This window comes from Carlito syrichta, unplaced genomic scaffold, assembly GCF_000164805.1.
Source record: "Carlito syrichta isolate Samal-C Ts95f unplaced genomic scaffold, Tarsius_syrichta-2.0.1 Scaffold316143, whole genome shotgun sequence".
Classification (NCBI taxonomy): domain Eukaryota; kingdom Metazoa; phylum Chordata; class Mammalia; order Primates; family Tarsiidae; genus Carlito; species Carlito syrichta.
The window spans coordinates 223,260-243,316 of NW_007260239.1; the positions used below are offsets into that span (position 1 = coordinate 223,260).

General features: G+C 39.4%; 1 protein-coding gene across 1 annotated transcript in view; it reads right to left on the bottom strand.

Moving 5' to 3' along the window:
* SH3GL3 (SH3 domain containing GRB2 like 3, endophilin A3) overlaps positions 1-20,057 on the bottom strand; it is a 128,674-nt gene that overhangs the window by 108,055 nt on the left and 562 nt on the right. The gene's annotated exons all lie outside the window — the stretch shown is intronic.

Here is a 20,057-nt window from a genome sequence, read left to right on the forward strand (position 1 = left end):
CAAGCGATACATGCTTATCTAAGACTTTGAAGGAAAAGTTGCCAACCATTTGGCAGTGGATCACAGTAATTCATCACATATGTTTCTTTGGTCTGCACAGCTTTTTAAAAATTTGAATTAATTACCAATATTTTAAAACTAGGAAATTACATATAAAATCTGGTTGCTAAACATCTTCCTGCCACCACAAACCCCTCAAAAAACTCAAGAGGATCTAGGCAAACAATAGGCTAAGGGTAAACAGAAGTAGGCTGTCCAGGTCTCAGTTAACCATCATCACTACTTGCTAAATGTTTATTCAACCTTCAGCAGATAATTTCTGAGCACCTACTATGTGCTAGGCAGTGTTTGAAGGACTTGGGATGACATAAGGGATAAACAGGACAATAAATTTTCAGACAGTAATAACTTCTAGAAAAGAATTCAAAATTGGGCAACACGAAGGACTTTTGCTTTAGAGAAGATAAGAGTAGATGTACTTTTCCCTGTTTCTCTCACTAATTACAGCTAAAGACCCTAGGCGTTATATAAAACATAGGCACAAAAAGACACTGAAATGTGGAGAGAAGGCACATCAACCAGGGGCCCTGAGACTCAAGAAATGACATGGTAGTGAGTTCCTTTTCCCTCACATAGCCAAGACTTAGAATTGAAGAAGCTAGCAACATGGAAATGTTCATGGGCACAGAAGAAAAAGCCCCAACAAAGGACTGCCTGCTCTTTCCAGCCAAAGGATCAGGCAAGGGACAGCCTAGCAAGACAGAAAGCTTTTAAACAATAACTGCCATACTCCAGATGAACACCACAGAAGAAAATGGTGGCCCCACCCCCATACACACCAGCAAAAGATGAGTGGAAGCTTAAGCTTCTACTATAGCCAGGCTCAGAGGAGGTTATCCAATACCTCCCTCTCCTCCTCACCCCTGGGTGGTATCAGAAAAGGCCAATAGGCCCTGTAAGGTAGTAACAACGTAACAACCCCCGTCAGCCTCCACCTTTGCTGTCAATGAAGAGGATGGGGGAGCCAAAACTTTCACCTCTCCAGCATTCATGAGGTGCCCTACCCTCCTTCCCACTGGGGTGCTGTCAGAAGAGGTCTAGTGAAGAGTCAGCCCTTCTATCACTGACTGGTGATAATAAGGTTGCCCCTTCCACGGTGTTAGCAGAGGCCAAGTGGGGAACAGAATAAGGCACTCCTACCCCTCCCAGTCAGAGAAGTATTAGTGGAGGCCTAGTGGTCAGAACTCCCACTCTCCCTCAGCAATAAGGAGGAGCCCCAACTTGAGTGTCAACAGAGTCTGAGAGGGGAACCTGGACATCTACCCCCCACCCAGAATTAACAAGACAGTGTCCCCTTCCCCCTACCAGAGCAGTATCAAAGAAAATTATCAAAAACAGACAATTTATATAAAATTCAGAATCTCATAACATAATAGCCCAAAATGCCCAGATCCCAATTTTAAAAAATCACTTATCATGCCACAAACCAAGAAGATTTCAAGTTGAATGAGAAAAGACAATCAATAGGTCCCAAAACCAAGATGACATAACCATTAAGATTACCCAAAAAATATGTTAAGGGAACCACCAACAAGTAATTGTGGACATGCTTGAAACAAGTGAAAAATAGAAAGTTTCAGCAAAGAAATAGAAAATATAAAAAAGAGGCAAAAGGAATTTTAGAATGAAAAATACAATAACTGAAATAGAAAATCAGCCCTTAGCTCACTAACAGAATGCAGGAGATAGAGAAAAGAAAGCAAATTGAAAAAAACAATAGAAATTACTCAATCTGAACAACAGAGAGATAAACTGGGGGTAGGGGAAGAAGAAAAAAAACAGAGACTCAAGGACATGTGGACTACAACAAAAGATCTAACATTTAGTTCATCATAGTTCCAAAAAGAGAAGAAAAAGAGGACAGGGCTGATAAAGCACTCAAAGAAGCAATGGCTGAACACTTTCCAAGTCTGGCAAAAGGCATAAGCCTATGGAGTCAAGAAGCTAAGTAAATCCAAAACAGAATAAAGCAAAAGAAAAATCCACACCAAAACACATCAAAGGCAAACTTCTAAAAACTAAAGGCAAAGAAGAAACATCTTGAAAGCAATGAGACAAATGAAACCTAACCTATAGAGGAAAACAATTCAAATTATCAGGCTTCTTATCAGAAATCATTTTATATAAAAAAAACTTTAGACAAATGTAACATAGTTTATTTGAGCAAAGAGCAATTTATGAATCAGGCAGCACTCAAAACCAGAAGAGATTGAGAGAGCTCTGCCCAGCAGTGTGAGCAGTACACTTTTACAGGCCAGACACAGATGCAAAGTAAATAAATCAACTAATTGGCTGCAGTTGGGTGTCAGCGTTATTTGAGCATGATGTGATGAGACACTGGCATATTTGGGCATTGTCTGGTCAAATAAAAATAAGCCTGTGATTGGCTGAAACTTAGTTGCTTGTGATTGACTGAAGCTTAGCTGTCTGTTATATTCCTAACTTAGGTTTCAGTTTGTTTATATGCTATTAGATTGTAGTTCATTATGTAGGAACTCAAAGGATGAATACAACCTTAAACTAATGGTTTCCTACTTATTTAATTTAACATCATGGAGGTGAGAAGAAAGGGGCACAGTATTTTTCAAGCACTGAAAGAAAATAAACATCAACTCAGAATTGGATATCCAGAGTAAATACCTTCAGGAATGAAGGAGAAATCAAGATATTCTCAGATGAAGGAAAACTAAAAGAATAGCTAACGAAGATTCTCTAAACGGTAAACAATTTAAAAAGGAACATTGGAACATCAGAAAGGAAGAAAGAACATAATAAGCAAAAAATATGGGTAAATAGAATAGACTCCTCCTAAGTACTTCTACATTTCACTTAAAATGGTAAAATGATGACCCCAGTAGACCTTGATAACATATATACAGCCACTACAAATGCTGTACAGAGATATTTCAAATACATTATATGTAAATAAAAATGGAATTCTAAAAAATTTAAACTAACACATAGGAAGGCAGGAGAGAAAATAAAAAACAGGACCAACAAACAAAAATCAAAAAATAAAATGGTAACAGCCTTTAACCTTAACTTTTAGTGACATTAAATGTAAATGATCTAAATACACTAATTAAAAGACAAACTAACAGAGCAGATTAAAAAGCATGACCTAACAGCCAGGAGTGGTGGTTCAGCCTGCAATCCCAGCAATTTGGGAGGCCAAGGCAAGAGGATTGCCTGAGCCTGGGGGTTCAAGACCTGTCTTGGCAACTTGGTGAGACCTTGTCTCTACAATAAATCACAAAAATTAGCTGGACATGGTGGTGTGTGCCTGTTGTTCCAGCTACTTGGAAGCCTGAGGCGGAAGGATCGCCTGAGCCCAGGAGGTCAAGGCTGCAGTGGCCATGAGCAGTGTGCCACTGCATTCCAGCCTGAGTAACAGAGAGAGGCTCCAACTCTCAAAAAAAAAAAAAAAGCATGACCTAACTATGTGCTTTCTATAAGAAACATATATATACAATGGAAACATTAATCAAAAGAAAGCAGGAGAAAAGAAAAAAAGAAGGATTGGCTATATTGATATCAGATAAAATAGACTTCAGAGGAAAGAAAATTACCAAAGACAGAAGAGAACATTATATGACAATAAAAGGGTGAATGCATCAAGTAGACATAGTAATCCTAAATGTATATGCAGCAAACAGCAAAACTGCAATTTATGTAAAGCAAAACTAATAGTAATAAAAAAATAGACAAAACCACAATTATAGTTGGATACTACTCTCAACAATTAATGGAATTAGACAGAAAATCAATAAGGATATAGGAGAAGTCAATAATACTATCAAACAACAAGAGCTAATCAATATTTAGATGATTTATTTAGAACACTCCACTCAGTCAGCAAGTAGATTGTTTTGAAGCAACCATATAAAGTATACCAAGATAGACCATATCTTGAGCCCGAAAATAAACCTTAGAATAATTGAAGTCATACAGAGTGTCTTCTATAATGGCAATAGAAATCAATAACAGAAAAAATTCCAAGCACTTGGAAACTAAAATACAAACATCTAAATAATCTATGAATCAAAGAGAAAGTAACAAGGGAAGTCAAAATACATTGAGGCCAGGTACAATGGCACATGCCTGTAATCCCAGCACTTTGGAAGGTCAAGGCAGGAGGATTGCTTGAGGTCAGGAGTTCAAGAGCAGCCTGGACAACATAGCTAGACCCTATTTCTACAAAAAGAAAAAAAGAATTAATGAAAACTAAAATATAACATATCAAAATTAGTAAGACCCAACTGAAGCGGTGCTAACAGGAAAATATACAACACTAACTTTGTACATTAGAAAAGAGAAAAAAGTTCTCAAATCAATAATCTAATTTCCTCCAGGAACCTACAGAGAAAAAAAAAAAAAACTCAAGCAAGAAGAAAGAAGAAAATAATAAAGATAATGACAGAAATCAATAAAATGGAAAACAAAACAATGCAGAAAAGAAAACAAAGATTGGTTCTTGAAAAGATTAATAAAACTGACAAACCCTTAGCAAGACTGACAAAGAAAAACAGAGAAAACACAAACTACTAATATTAGGAATGAAAGATGGGGTGTTACCACAGACCTTGCAGACAACAAAAGGATAATAAGGAATACTATAAATAACTCTCCATGCATACATTTGACATCTTAAATGAAATGAACCAATTTCTTGAAAAACACAAGTTAGTAAAACTTATTCAAATTGAAATAGATAATTTGAATAACAATATAACTATTAAAGACATCCGAGCAGCCAACAGACACATGAAGAAATGTTCAACTTCACTAATCATCAAGGAGATGCAAATCAAAACCACACTGAGATACCACCTAACTCCAGTCAGAATGAAAATTATCAATAACTCAAAAAACAACAGTTGCTGGAGAGGATGTGGCGAAAAGGGAACACTTCTACACTGTTGGTGGGAGTTTAAACTAATGCAACCTCTGTGGAAAGCAGTATGGCGATTCCTAAAAGCTCTAAATATCAACCTCCCATATGACCCTGCAATCCCCCTACTGGCAATATATCCTGAAGAACTCAAATCACTCTATAAAAAAGATACCTGCACACGTATGTTTATCGCAGCATTGTTCACAATAGCAAGAACCTGGAAGCAACCATGCTGTCCTTCAAAAGAGGACTGGATTTTTAAAATGTGGTACATATACACGATGGAATACTACGCAGACATAAAAAAGAACAAAATCATGAATTTCGCAGCAACCTGGATGGAACTAGAATCTATAATACTGAGTGACCTCTCACAGAAACAAAGATCTGAGTATCACATGTTCTCGCTCATATAGTGAACCTTGGTCATCCAATGTATTACCATAAGAAAATGACTGATAGTGGTGGGAAACTATGGGGGGAGGAACGGGAAGCGAGATGTGATTAATGGTAGTAAACATCTGTCTGGGGATGGGGAGACACCTCTTATCAACAAGGGTGCCCGAACGAAGCGTATTTGTATACCTAACCCTTAACTGTACCCCACAATATCATAATAAAAAATATTGTTTATAAAAAAATTTAAAAAATAAAAACATTAAATTTGTAATTTAAAAATTCCCAAATTATTAATCTCCAGTCCTAGATGGTATCATTAGAAAATTCTACTACTTGTCTAAGTAATTAATACCAATTCTACACAATCTCCTTCAGAAACCAGGAGAGAACATTTTCCAATTCATTTTATTAGAGTAGTATTACCTAATACTAAACTAGACAAAGATAACACAAAAAAAAGAAAACTAAAGACCAGTATCCCTCATGAATATAGACACAAAAATTAATGGCAAAATATTAGCAAATAGAATTCATCAATCTCTAAAAAAAATTATACACAGGCGGGCTCGGTGGCTCAGCCTATAATCCCGTGCTTTGGGAGGCTGAGGTGAGTGGATTGCCTGAGCCCGCGGGTTCAAGACCCGCCTGGGCAACTTGGCAAGACCTCATCTCTACAACAAATCAAAAATTAGCCGGGTGTGGTAGCGCATGCCTGTAGTTCCAGCTACTTGGAAGGCTGAGGCGGAAGGATCACCGGAGCCCAGCAGATCGAGGCTGCAGTGGGCAGGAGTGGGCCACTGCACTTCAATCTGGGCGACAGAGTGAGACTCCAACTCAAAAAAAAAAAAAGAATTATACACAATATTTACTCCAAGGATATAAGGTTAGTTCAACTTTCAATAACCTATTAACGTAGTCTACCACATTAATAGGCTAAAGAAGAAAAATCACATGACCATATCAATTGATATAGAAAAAGCATCTGACAAACTCAGTACCAATTCATGATAAAAACCCAGAAAAATAGAAACAGAGGGGAATTTACTCAACGTGATAAAAAGTACCCACAAAAAACCCACAGGTAACACGTAATTACTAATGGAAGATTGAATTGTTTCCTCCTGAGATGGAAAACAAGGCAAGAATGTCCACCCTTACCACTATTATTCAAAAAGTGGTGGAAGTTCTAGCCAGTGCAATAAGGTAAGAAAAAGAAATAAAAGGCATGCAGATTAAATGAAGAAATCAAACCATCCATATTTGCAGATAACATATTTGCATACAAAGAAAATTCCAAGGAATCTTAAAAACAAAAACCCCAGAACTAATAAATGAGTTCAGCAAGGTCATAGGATACAAGACAAACATACAAAAGTCAATTATATCTTTATACACTAGCAATGAACACATGGACAGCTAAATTAAAAATATAAAACCCTAGCCGGTCTCGGTGGCTCAGCCTGTAATCCCGCACTTTGGGAGGCTGAGGTGAGCGGATTGCCTGAGCCCGCGGGTTCAAGACCTCATCTCTACAATAAATCAAAAAGTAGCCAGGCGTGGTAGCATGCGCCTGTAGTTCCAGCTACTTGGAAGGCTGAGGCAGAAGGATCACCAGAGCCCAGCAGGTTGAGGCTGCGGTGGCCAGGAGCATGCCACTGCACTCCAGTCTGGTAGACAGAGTAAGACTTCAACTCAAAAAATAAAAATAAAAATATAATACCCTTTACAATCACTAAAAAGAAGCGAGAAATACTTAGGTATAAATTTAACAAAACATGCACAGGACTTGTGTGCTAAAACTACAAAATGCTGATGAAAGAAATCAAAGAGCAAAATACAGGCAGAGACATACCATATCCACTGATTGGAAGACTCACAACAGGAAATACAGCAATGCTCCCCAAGTCGATATACAGGTTTAATGCAATTTCTACCAAAATTCTAGCAAGATTTTCTTGTATAGACAAGACTATTCTAAATTTAAGTGAAAAGACAAAGGAACTAGAATAGCTAAAACAATTTTGAAAAAGAATAAGTGTGGGACAAATCAGTATACGTAATATAAGACTTATCATATAGCTACAGTTATCAAGACTGGATGGTATTGGCCAAGGGATAAACACTGAGATCAAAGGAACAGAATAGATAACACATGAACAGACAAGCAAATATGCCCAGCAGATTTTGATAAAAAAGCAATTTAATGGAGGAAGAAAAATCTTTGCAATAAATTGTACTGGAGTAAGTGAAGATCCACAGTTAAAGAAAATGACCTTATTTTTTAAAATATTAACTTAAAATGGATCACAGACTTAAATGTAAAACTGTAAAACTTAAAAACAAACATAGAAGAAAATATTCAGGATCTCAAGATAAGCAGAGTTCTTAGACTTCAAAAGTATGATACATATAAGAAGAAATTGTTAAATTGGACTTCATCAAAAATAAAAACTTTTACTCTGTAAAAGATCCAATTAAGAGGATAAAGAGACAAGCTACAGAGTAGTAGAAAGCATGTGCAAGTCACAGATCCAACAAAGGACCAGTAACTAGAATATAAATAATAACTCAACAGTTTTTTAAAAGTCCAATTAGAAAATGAGTTAAAAATATGGACAGACACTTCACCTAAGAGAAGATACAGAAAGCAGATGGCACAAAAAAAGTTACTCAACATCACTAACAATTAGGAGAGTGCAAATTAAAACCTCAATGACATATCATTACACACCTACCACAATGGCTAAAATAAAAAACAGTGACTGTGAGTGCTGGAGAGGAAGCGGTAAAATTAGAACCCTCATACAATACTCATGGTAATGTAAAATGGTACAGCCACTCTAGTGAAGAGGTTGATAGTTTCTTAAAAGACTACACATGCAACTACTATATGATCCAACAACGGCACTCCTGGGCATTTATCCCAGAGAAATGCAAACTTATGTTCATATAAAAACCTGTACATAAATATTTATAGCAGTTTAATTCATAATAGCCCCAAACTAGAAACAATCTCCATGTTCTTCCATAGGTAAATGGCTAAACAAACTATGATACATTCATACCATGGAATACTACTCACCAATAAAAAGGAACAAAAATATTGATATCCAGCAACCTAGATGAATCTCTACAGTATTATGTCAAGTTTTTTTATACAATCCCAAAAAGTTTCAAATTGTAATGATTTTATTCCTATAATATTTCTGAATTGACAAAATTATAGAAATAAAGAATAAATTAGTAGTTTCTATGGTTAAGGAGGGAGTGGATACAGGAGGGTAGTAGGATCCTTGTGGTGATGTATCTGCTCCATGTCCTGACTGTATCAATGTAAATTTCCTGGTTGTGATATTGTACGATAGTTTTTCATAACGTTACCAATGGGGGGAACTGCAATTATCTCAAGATAAAAAGTTTACTTTAAAAATACATAGAAGCAGCTAGTGTCATGACTCATGTCTGTTATCTCTGCACTTTGGAGGGCCAAGGTGGGAGAATCACTAGAGGGTAGGAGTTTGAGACCACCCTGGGTAACAGAGGAAGACCCCCATTTCTACAAAAAAAAAAATTAGCTAAGCATGGAGGTATGCACCTGTAGTCCTAGCTACTCAGGAGGCTGAGGCAGGGGGATCACTTGACCCCAGAACTTTGAAACTGCAGTGAGCCATGATTGTGCCTCTGTACTCCAGTCTGGGCAACAGAGTAAGACCCCCAACTCAAAAACGAGGGAGGGAGGGAGAGAGAGGGGGAGGGAAATACATAGGATCATAAAGGAAACCAATTATATTGAAAAACAATCATCAAAATATTAAAATATTTGTAATACAGTAAAACAAAAAACAAACACCCAAATGGGTAACTTGCTGGAGAGGATAAACATCTATTTGAAATGAATAGTCAGAGACTGCCTCTCTTAAGGGGTGACCTTAATTTGTGCTGTGATGTGACTGACAAGAAGGAACCACTTTGCAAAGATCAAGGAGAATGGCACTATAGGCTGAGGAAACAGCAACCACAAAGTCCCCAACATGGAAAGACCTTAGCACATTAAGGAAACAAAAAGAGGACAATGTGGCTAAACATTAGCAGGAGAGGGATGGGAGAGGCCAAGTCACATGAGGTCTCACAGGTTTGAGGAGGAAGTTTAGGTTTTATTCTGAATACAATTGGAAGCCACTGAAGACTTGCAAGCAGAAGAATGGCACAGTCTGGGACATATTTTCAAAAGAGTATCCTAGCCACTGTGGGCAAACGGATTCTAGCTGGGGAGGAGCAAAGGTCTAGAAATTGGTTAGGAGGCCACTGCAGTCATGAGGACAAGAAATGATGGCCAGGACCAGGATGATAGTAGCAGAGATGGAGAAAAGTGAATGGATGAAGGATGTATTTTGAAAGTAGAACCAAGAGGAAGGATTTGCTGATAAACTGGGAATAAGGGAAAGGAAGAAATCAAGGATGAGTCCTGGTTTTTGTTTTATCTTTTGTTTTGTTTTACTTGAGCAGCTGAGCAACTGCTTGAGACCATTAGTAGAAAAACAGCTTAGGGTGAAAAGACCATTAGTAGAAAAACAGCTTAGGGTGAAAACTTGGACATCCTAAGTTTGAGATCTTTTTAAATAGCCAAGGAGAGAGGTGATGCAGGCAGTTCGATTTATGAGTCCGTGTTCAGGAGGAACACTTGGGCTAGAAATATAATTTAGAGAGTCATCAGTGTATAGATTGCATGTAAATCAATATGGCCGGGTAAGCCACCTTGGGAGAGTGCAAGATTAGAAAAGAGGAGGTGACCGAGCCAGAGCCTGGGGTATTCCAGGATTTAGAGGGCAAGGGGATGAGATGGAGCCATTAAAGGAGATGTGAAGGAGAGTTCAGCAGAAAACTGAGCAACCGTAGAAGGTGTAAGGTGTAAGCAGAGAATGGTCCACTGGGTCAAATTCTTTTGAGAGTTCAAATGGAAAAATAACCATCAGATATGGCAATGTAGAGGTCACCCAAAACCTAGGCAAGTATGGTCTCAGGGCACTGAAGAAGAAAGCCAGCTGGACTAGATTGAGAAGAGAATAGGTGATAAGAAGGCAGAGACAGGACAACAGACAATTTTCTCAATACATCTTGCTGGGCAAGGGACAGAAGTAAAGGGGGATCTGAGACCAAAGGGAGGGTTTCCTGTTTTTTTATTTTATTTTTCAAGATAGGAGATACTAAAGAGCATGTCTGCACACTGATTGTTTCAGCCTAAAAAAGGCATCAGAGAGAAGCATCTCCTAATTTAATGAGTTTATTCAGGAATAAGCAAAGAGGATTATAATCCAGATGCACAGCTATAGCAAGCCATAGATGGATCCAAGCAGGCTAAGGTGAGAGGAAACTTTCATTTTCAAAAGAAAATGTTTACATAAGCTGCTTGGAAACACAATTCATCAGTTCCAGTGGCTCAAAGCTAAAATTGGTATCAATTCATTGGTAGAGATGCCGTGTTCTTTCAAGAGCAACTTATCTAATTGCTGCAGTCCTAGAGGATGTCTAGTGATAAATCTGGTTACAAAAATGTATGCATGTGTGCCAAAGATAGGTCATGAAGAGAATGAGATGCATGGAAGGTGTGACTGAATTTCTTGAGGGGTTCTTTTAGAAAGTCCTCGAGACATTCTTATCTCAGAGATGCAGGCATAGCCCTCCTCCTTTGTGCTTTCCCAGTTCCAATTTGTTTGGGTCTGACAAAAGTGATTTTATCCTGGTATTTGCAACTTTCACATTTCCCTTCTTTTGATCAAGATCTTTCTCCAAAAGCATCACTGATCAGTCAGCCTATGGTTTGTTTTGAGTGCCCCTGGGTGCTGGGATGGACCTGTCCTGGTTAGTCTTGTCCTATGTCGGGTGGGAGGAAATCATCAGTTGAAGGTCAATATCAAGACCCCTTTTGCCACATTTGAGCAACAAGAAGAGCAGAAGGAGAAACTCTCATCTCAGGTTTAGTCTGTCTAAATCTCATCATTAAGATTGATTTTCTCTGTTCTGTAGGTACTAGCTGTCATGTCAAGATACTGAACCAATCTCTCTCTGCTAAGACTTGCATTTCTGCAGAGGTTTGACAGACAAGGACACACTTTAAAGAGGAAAATATAAAGTAAAACCAATAGGAGTATTACAAATCTAGTTTGTAGAATGGTTCTGAATTAAAGATCCAAGTCTATGGGCAATCAACTAAACAAAACAAAAGACCATGGGGGAACTAAGTGAGACCTGTTGTAGCCATTGAGCTGCATTCAATGGCTGGGTTGAATTAAAGCAAAGAGTGCAGACTCTATAAAAGAGGCCACAAAATTTGAACCAAAAGTTGTGTTAGGTATATTGCTGAAGTTACCACCTGGTGGACTGGTTCTGTCAAGCTACCCAAAACAGTTACTGACTGTGAAATTTTAATTACAGCATTATCTTGTTAAGTGAAAAAGGTAGGCATAAGAGTAAGAGTCTCGTTATGATATAGAGTCCTGTTCCAACGTCTTGGGAAAGCCTGTCCAAGGTGTGTAAGTTGGCCATTTTGCAGTTTAATGCCTCTGGTTATGGCATCAGGTGGTTTGGTGAGCTTCCTGTGTGGCCTACATATCAAGCACAAGGCTTGCCCCTTGAAATTTATATTAAGTTGTTTAGTTTTAGTTTATAGGGCTTCAGGAAAGAAGAGTTTCCATTTTCAGTAATTCCAGGGGAGAAAATTGGATTAGATGAGCCTAGAAGAATTTAGGATCCAATTCAGTCTATAAGTAAATAATAAAACTTGAAAACAATGTGCAGGGCTACAATCTAATAACAGGTGCATTACAGTCATCCCAATTTTTACCAAAAATATTCAGAGTAAGACTAATCTGTTTATAAAATAAATTTAGTTTTACCAGATTTTGCCTGATTATTTATATACGTGTAGCAAGAACAGTGATTGAATCTCACAGATTGAACTTTTTCTTTTAACTTTTGAGGTTAGAAAGTCAAATCAAGGCAAGCTTCAGATTTTATCCACAGTACCTATACACAATTTAAAAATGCATCCTGTTATAATGAAAACAGATTTTTACTGAACTTATGTAAATAAATACACTGTCATAAAATTTAAAAATATTTATGAGTAGTTTTTGAATTTTGGAGGGATCATATAAAAAGAAAAAGTAATTATTTTAGAACTGTTCATAAGCATATACCAAATTGCTGCAAGTTATAGGTACCTTAAGAGAAAAGTTTCCTTAAATCTGGAAAATAAAATATTAGAGAACCAGCAATATTTTAACTAAAAGTCATAAAAACCACAAATCTTTATCAGTTTAGGCACATGTAATAACTCTAGTTTTGTTTTATTTTGGTTAGCAGCTTCAGGAATCCATACTTTTTTTATTAGAGTTTTTGAAACTTTTACTTAGTCCATTGATTTTAAAGTTATCAGAAACATGTATTCAAGGATACTTGTTAGAGTCTTGTCCATGAATCTGATTGCAGATGACTTTATAGAAGACTCAAAACTGTAGATGACAAAAATTTAGACTAGACTTGGTTAAAATCTGATGAGAATTCATTGTAACAAATAATTAACAAGGAAATTTAGTTACTTCTATTGTATACCATACTTTAAGATAACAACCAGAATCATGACAGTGTCACACCAGAACCATCTTATCTTTATAAATTTTATATTATTTTTGGAACATTCACATTAATAACAGATCCACATAGACATAATTTTATAAAAAATAACATCACTTATCAGAGATGACTCAGTTCTTCCAAATATTCAAAAACCTAACAAAGCCAGCATAAAGCATAAAAAACTACATTAATAAAACGCAAAATCTCTTTTTCCTAGGATGATTATTTAAAAGGCAAAGAAAAAATCTCCTGAAATATGATTACTTCTTTTCACAGGGAGCCTATTTAGGTAATGCGGAAGTCAAACCTGGTGAAAAAGTACTTGAATTCAACTAGACTTTGGAAGAGTGTATGTCCAAGGTTATGTGAATACACCATGCTATAGAAGAATAAAATAAACAAGAAAACACGTACCTTCCACAGGGGAATGCAAGGCTTTTAGAAAAAGTATAAGCATGTGAAATTCCCTGGTTACATAGAACAATTTAGACACATGAAGAAAACACAGGCACAGTGGTGCACACCTGTAGTCCATTGCTTGAACCCAGGAGTTCAAGGCTGTAGTGCCTTATGATTGCATCTGCAAATAGCCACTGCACTCCAACCTGGGCAACAAAGTGAGATCCCATTTCTTAAAAAAGAGAGAAAAACCAAGAGTACAGAATCAAGTTACACTGGAGGAAACATTGTTCTCCTGGGTTTTTAAGACAAACATTCTCCATGGCCCGCTCAGTGGCTCAGCCTGTAATCCCAGCGCTTTGAGAGGCTGAGGTGAGCGGATTGCCTGAGCCCGCGGGTTCGAGACCTGCCTGGGCAACTTGGCGAGATCTCATCTCTACAATAAATCAAAACTTAGCCAGGCGTGGTAGCACGCGCCTGTAGTTCCAGCTACTTGGAAGGCTGAGGCGGAAGGATCGCCAGAGCCCAGCAGGTCGAGGCTGCAGTGGCCGGGAGCGGCCACTGCACTCCAGTCTGGGTGACAGTGTGAGACTCCAACTCAAAAAAAAAGACAAACATTCTCAATGTCAGGCCACAGTAACAAAGTCAGGCTGGAAAAAAAAAAAAAAAGCTGCAGGAACTGACCAAAAAAAAGTTGAGAGAGAGCGTGTACTCAGTGGTCTCACTGAGAAAGATGTAGTTAACCAAAAGATATACATTTTCAAGCAGAGAAGGAAGACAAACAGAAGGCAATGATACATAACTGGCATGTTATAGGTAGTGAGATGTAACAAGAAGCCAAACACTTGAGATATGAATCTGAAAAGCTTTAAGAGGAAAATTCTACCTCAAGATATAAAATTATCATTTCAAATGAAGAAGACAGTGCTTTCAACTTGAAATTGGGTGGAAACTGTTAAACAGGAAAAAGCTATAGTTCAGAAGATGGTTGAAATTTTAAAGAAACAGATTTCAGAATTAAATCTCTTGCAATTTTTTACTATGAGTAGATCAACATTCTAAGAAAAACCTTGTTGCCCATGTCCTGTATCAGTGCATCTCTGACACCAGTGCTATATTCTTAGAAAAATTTATCAACAATTCCCTTACAATCCCAGCCACCCTAATCACACAGGAAACTCCCCTTACAAAACCCATATTTCATAAACCTTCCATGACTTGCTTAGACCTTCCATTATTCTCTCAAACCTTTTGTCTTTTTCCTACGGTGGAAATGACCCAGGCGAGAAGAAATGTACTGCAGAAGAGATTTGCAGCAACAGGAGCAAAGTCCCTGAGAAAATGAGAGGACATGGGTTTGAAAGCACAGTGGTGTGACTACGCAGGTGTATAGCCTTCATTGTTACACAGAAGCAGAGAAGCACATACACATGAGCTGACGGGTCCTGGACTTTTGATTTGTGGCCCATGAGGAAGGTCCATGGATGAATATGATGAGCCATGACTCCTATATCAGATTCACTAAGGCAGACCCAAGTCATTCAGTCTGAAATAGCAGCAGCCTCTACTACTGATGGATGATATGAACAGGCAAAGTTCACGTGACTTCATTGTTTGAGAACGGCTTATCCAGGGGGGAAAAAACCTTCATTATCCAGTGAATTCGAAAGTTGGGAGGAACAATGCCAGGCTCAGGAAAGTCACTGGATGCTGGTGCTGTGTGTGGTCAAAACATGAGAGGATGGGAGGATGACCCTGAGAACTGGAAATGAAGAGCCATGGGGAAGGCATTTCAAAGAACTGAAATAGTTAGAACTGCAACAGTGTCTCCCTGATCTCATCCCTAGTACTTCCCCCAGATTCTTCCCCTCACCTCAACACTTGCCCAGGTTTTTATGAAAAGTAAAATCCAACTATCCACATTTTGCTGATATAGAATCTCCAAAATATAGTCACCAATGATTCAGCCAAATAAAGTGTGACAGTTCTGCTTACTGACAGTTTTATTTTCTGGGTAAAGCATGCCAATAATAGCTTCCCCAAGTACACATGAGACAATTCCCCATACACTTAATTTTGGAAAATATAATTTACATTCAATTTATTAACAATGCCGGAAAATTAAGCTAAAGAAATAGGAAAAAAAAATCCATGCTTTCAAATGCATGTTTAAATCAAATTCCAAGTGATACCCTGAGTTACCTTTACTTTCTAGAACAAAAAAGTCACAAGTGGTAATAAGTGTTTGGATTATCCTTCAGATGCTTAAAAAATCAAAATTAAATTGGTTTGAACATTTATCTTTACACCTTGACTTAAAAAAAAAAACATTGATTTACGGATTAATGTACCAAGCAATCTATGTGAAAAGCAGCAAGAATGTTCTGCTTTAATATATTTTCTGATGCAACTACGAGAAAAAACAAACCATTATGGATTTTGCAAAGTGCATTTTTAACTTTCTCTCTGATGAGATAGTGAAACAAGAGACATTCATTGCCTCCCTAGAGACTCTCATAATTTACAAAGAAAATCCTTCTCTGAAGCATTTCCTCATAAATGGTCAGCCTGTACAGTCAGTGATCACAGGGAATCTAACTAGGCCCCTTGTGACCACTCATTTTTTTTTCTGGCTAATGCGTTAAAAGAGAAAGGGGGGACGTTACCAAAAAAAGTAGTGTTAGGGGCTCTCTTTCCCTACTGTGTTGCTGGGTCACATGGTAGGGGTTAAAGGGCCCTGCTACATAAGGACAAAAAGATGTAAATTTAACACGGCACTCACAAGAGTATCATCACTAGATGGTTCGTCTTGAAAGAGAAGAAGGAAAAAGAAGAGAGATGAAACTGGTCCCTAGACTTATGGGATGTGGAGCAAGGCCCCTGGAGGGCAGTGAGGTCCAGAAATGGAAATAAATGGCAATGAGTACACTTTCCAGGTTATAGCACACACAGGTGCAGCCTGAGCCTCCTTCACCAACAATAGCATCACTATGAAATAAGCATAACAAATACAGATCAGTGGGTGGTAACACTAACGTAATTATTGTAAGCTCTATTTTTATTGGTCAGACACCACATTTAACAAGAAACCACAATGCCATCTCTAAGTTATTTTGCATTTATTTTATTTGTATTTCTTTCTTTTTTTTTTTTTTTTGAGTTGGAGTTTCACTCCGTCGCCCAGACTGGAGTGCAGTGGTGGTTCCCGGCCGCCGCAGGCTCGACCCACTGGGCACTGGCAATCCTTCCGCCTCAGCCTTCCGAGTAGAATTACAGGCGCACGGTACCATGCCCGGCTGATTTTTGATTTATTGTAGAGATGAGGTCTCACCAAGTTGCCCGGGCGGGTCTCGAACCTGCGAGCTCAGGCAATCCACTCACCTCAGCCTCCCAAAGGCGCAGGATTACAGGCTGAGCCACCGAGCCCGGCTTATTTATTTCTAATAGCTCAAGCTGTATCCCTACAGAAAAGTGAACAGTTCTATTTTAAAATCTTGTCAAGAGAAAAAAAAAGTACTTAGTTGCAAACTCAGGAAACTTGGGTTCTAGACCCAAATGTTGAAGCAAAGAATTCATTAAATTTTGTTACTGACTCAATTTATACCCTTCTCATTTTAGTTTATTTCTTCCTCTTTCCTGTTGGTCTTCACACGCTGCCAAAATGATGCATAATCCCTGGGGTTTACAGTTCTTCGTTATCTGTAAAGTAAGGAGATTGTTTTTTCTCTGAGATAGGCAAGGTATCAGGGGAAAAGTAGTAAGTATCAGGCTATAAGTAATTCTACCTTGCCTGTCGTTGAGAAAAATAATCTGTTTGCCATGGTCCTGGTCCCCTTATGTATAAAAGATCCACTTTATTATCTTTATCTCTTTTAAAAATGCTTTAAGTGAATTACTCAAAAATTTCAGAATTGAGGCTGGAAGCAGTGGTTCACACCTATAATCCCAGCACTTTGGGAGGTCAAGGTTAGAGGATTGCTTGAGCCCAGGAGTTCAAGACCAGTCTAGGCAATATAGGGACCTTGTCTCTATTTTTAAAAAATATAAAAAAATTGCTCAGGCATGGTGACATGTGCCTGTAGTCCCAGCTACTTGGGAGGCTGGGGCAGAAGGATCACCTGAGCCTGGGAGGTCGAGGCAACAGTGAGCTGTGATCATGCCACTGCATTCCAGCCTGGGTGACAGAGTGAGACTCCAATTCACAATAATAATAATAATAATAATTCAGTATTGAGATATATGTGTGTATATGTATACACACATATACATACATATAGTATATATACTTTATTGAGATATAATTCTCACACCATACAACTCACCCATTAATATGTACAATCCAATGGTTTTCAGTGTACTCACAGAGTTGTGCAGTCAATCACCACAATTTCATAACATGGGCATAGCTTCTAAATTCCCTAATTCATAATACAGACAGCAAACCAAGGTCCAGATGGGCTAAATCACATTCCCAAGGTCACAGAGCTGGTCAGTGGCTGAGCCAGATCTAGAACCCTGTGAATTATTTAGCCATTGACGTCTTCTGGGGTCCCTTCCACTGCCCTAGGAAAGTCCTATATGAATTAAAACCCGCTGTTAAAATGTTGTCTGAGAAAAACATCTGGCATTTTTTATTATTGTATTCTCTCTTATTCCATTAAACCCAGTCTACCACCTCCACCAAACCTGTTACACTGCAAGATTTCTTAGAAAGACTCCTAGAACAAATTTAAATGTGTCTATCGAGTACTTTACCCACAAAATGTGGTTAGGAAGCCTAGAGAGAATCTGTGATGTCTCTCCTTCAGATAAAGTCACAAATGATTTCAGCCAAAAAAAAAAAAGAGAGAGAGAGGGAGAGAGAGAGAGAAAGACTAAATTAGACCCTCTGCTCATTTCATTTGTAATGGACTATAATTATGGGTAGTTAAACCAAACTACTCATCACTAGCAAAATAGTTCTCCAAAGCCAACAACTTCTGAGGATTTCAACCATTCACTCTGGTTAGTGGTCAGAAACCAACTTAAATCATCCAAGGAATACGTCTTGGTTATCTCTGAGATTTGCTCCTATGAAATCAATACCCAATAAAAGAGAAATTTCCAAAGGAGGAGGTTCAGTCCCTGCCCGTGCTAAGGAAGGAGTGTGACAAGCACAGCCAGCAATGGCTCTGGCCCTGTCCTGCCCACAGTGGCCCTCAGCCTCCCTGCTGGCGGAGCTGAGAACATTCCTCAATACCCATCCAGCTCCCTAGCGCTTGTTGATCACTCCTACCTTTAAATCCCTACTCCGTTTCCGTGGTGTTCTTCTCTCTCCTGTACTCTACTAGTTCTTTCTTTCTCGTGTTGTGCCACCGCAACATTTCATTAATTCAATCAGGATTCACTGAGTGGTCACTGCTCATCAAGTACGAGGCTAAACATTGTTCCTAAATGCGGGTGTTCCCTAGAATCTGTCTTTAGCCCACTGTGCATTTTCTCACTTTTGTCCACACTTACATTTTTAAATATTAGTGTAAGCTGGAATACCCCCAAAATCTGTAGCTCGAGTCTTGGCCTGACCTCTTGAGTGCCAGGGCGGAATATGCACCGGACTCCAGGCCAGTGACACGGATGTCCCAAAGACCTCTCAAAGTGCCAGGGTGCAATGGTGAATCCACCATCTCTGTCCTCATCCAATTGGCCCCTCCCCCAGGGCTCCTTTCCACCCTGAATAGCTCCACTGTCCACCCCGTGCACCCAGCCAGAAACATCATCACCCAGTTTCCTCGAGGAAGGAGTGTGAGTGAGGGGACAGCAGTGCCTTTCAGCCTGGGACTGAGATTAGCAGAAGAGACTCTTCTAATTACAGCTGCTTTTCACGCGCCAATTTGTGGGAGAAACAGGATGAAATTTCGTCCAAAATGTGGATTCTGAATGAAATCTGTCCACACTGGCCCTAGCAAAACTGGACCTGGGAGGGGGAGGTGGGCGGAGCAACAGATCCATTGGTGCTGGTTAGGTAATAGGTTCTACAATATGAATATGAGCTCTGCCATACTGGAAGAGCCTGCGATGTTGGAAAACACATTTGCTTGTCCACACACACAAACACGCATACCCATCATTTTCTTGTCTCCCTGTTTTCCTGTTTTCTCTGCTCAGAACGCCCTTTCCTCCCATGCCACCCCCCACCACAATTCCTTCCCATACTTAATTCTCAAATGACACGTCTCCTCCTCCGGGAAGCTCTCCCTGCCGCCCCCACTGCGTTATCTGCCATCCTCTGCGCGCGGAGGTGTGTCTGGCACTGTTTGTTTACATGTCTGCCTCTGGGTCTCCCTGCCAGACCGTTAGCTCTTTGAGAGCAGAAGCCTGGTGCCTAACCCCTCCGGGCCAACACAGGGAAGACGGTGGGGAGGGAAGGACCACAGCAGAGCCCCAGCCGGGGGCGCGGGCACAGTCTAGCTGGGTCCATTTCCAGGCGCGCGCGGGGCCCAGCACCCCTGGAGTCGCCGGTGCCCGCGCGGCCGCCGGGAGGCGACAGAGGATGTGTCCCCCAGGAGGCGCTCTGGACCAAACGGCTGGGGACTCGAGGCCGCGCCGGCAGCGTGCTCCCTACGGTCCTCTTCCCAGCGTGTGTCCGGAGAGGAGGCCTCCCCACGCCCACTCTCTCTCCCTTTCTCCTCCG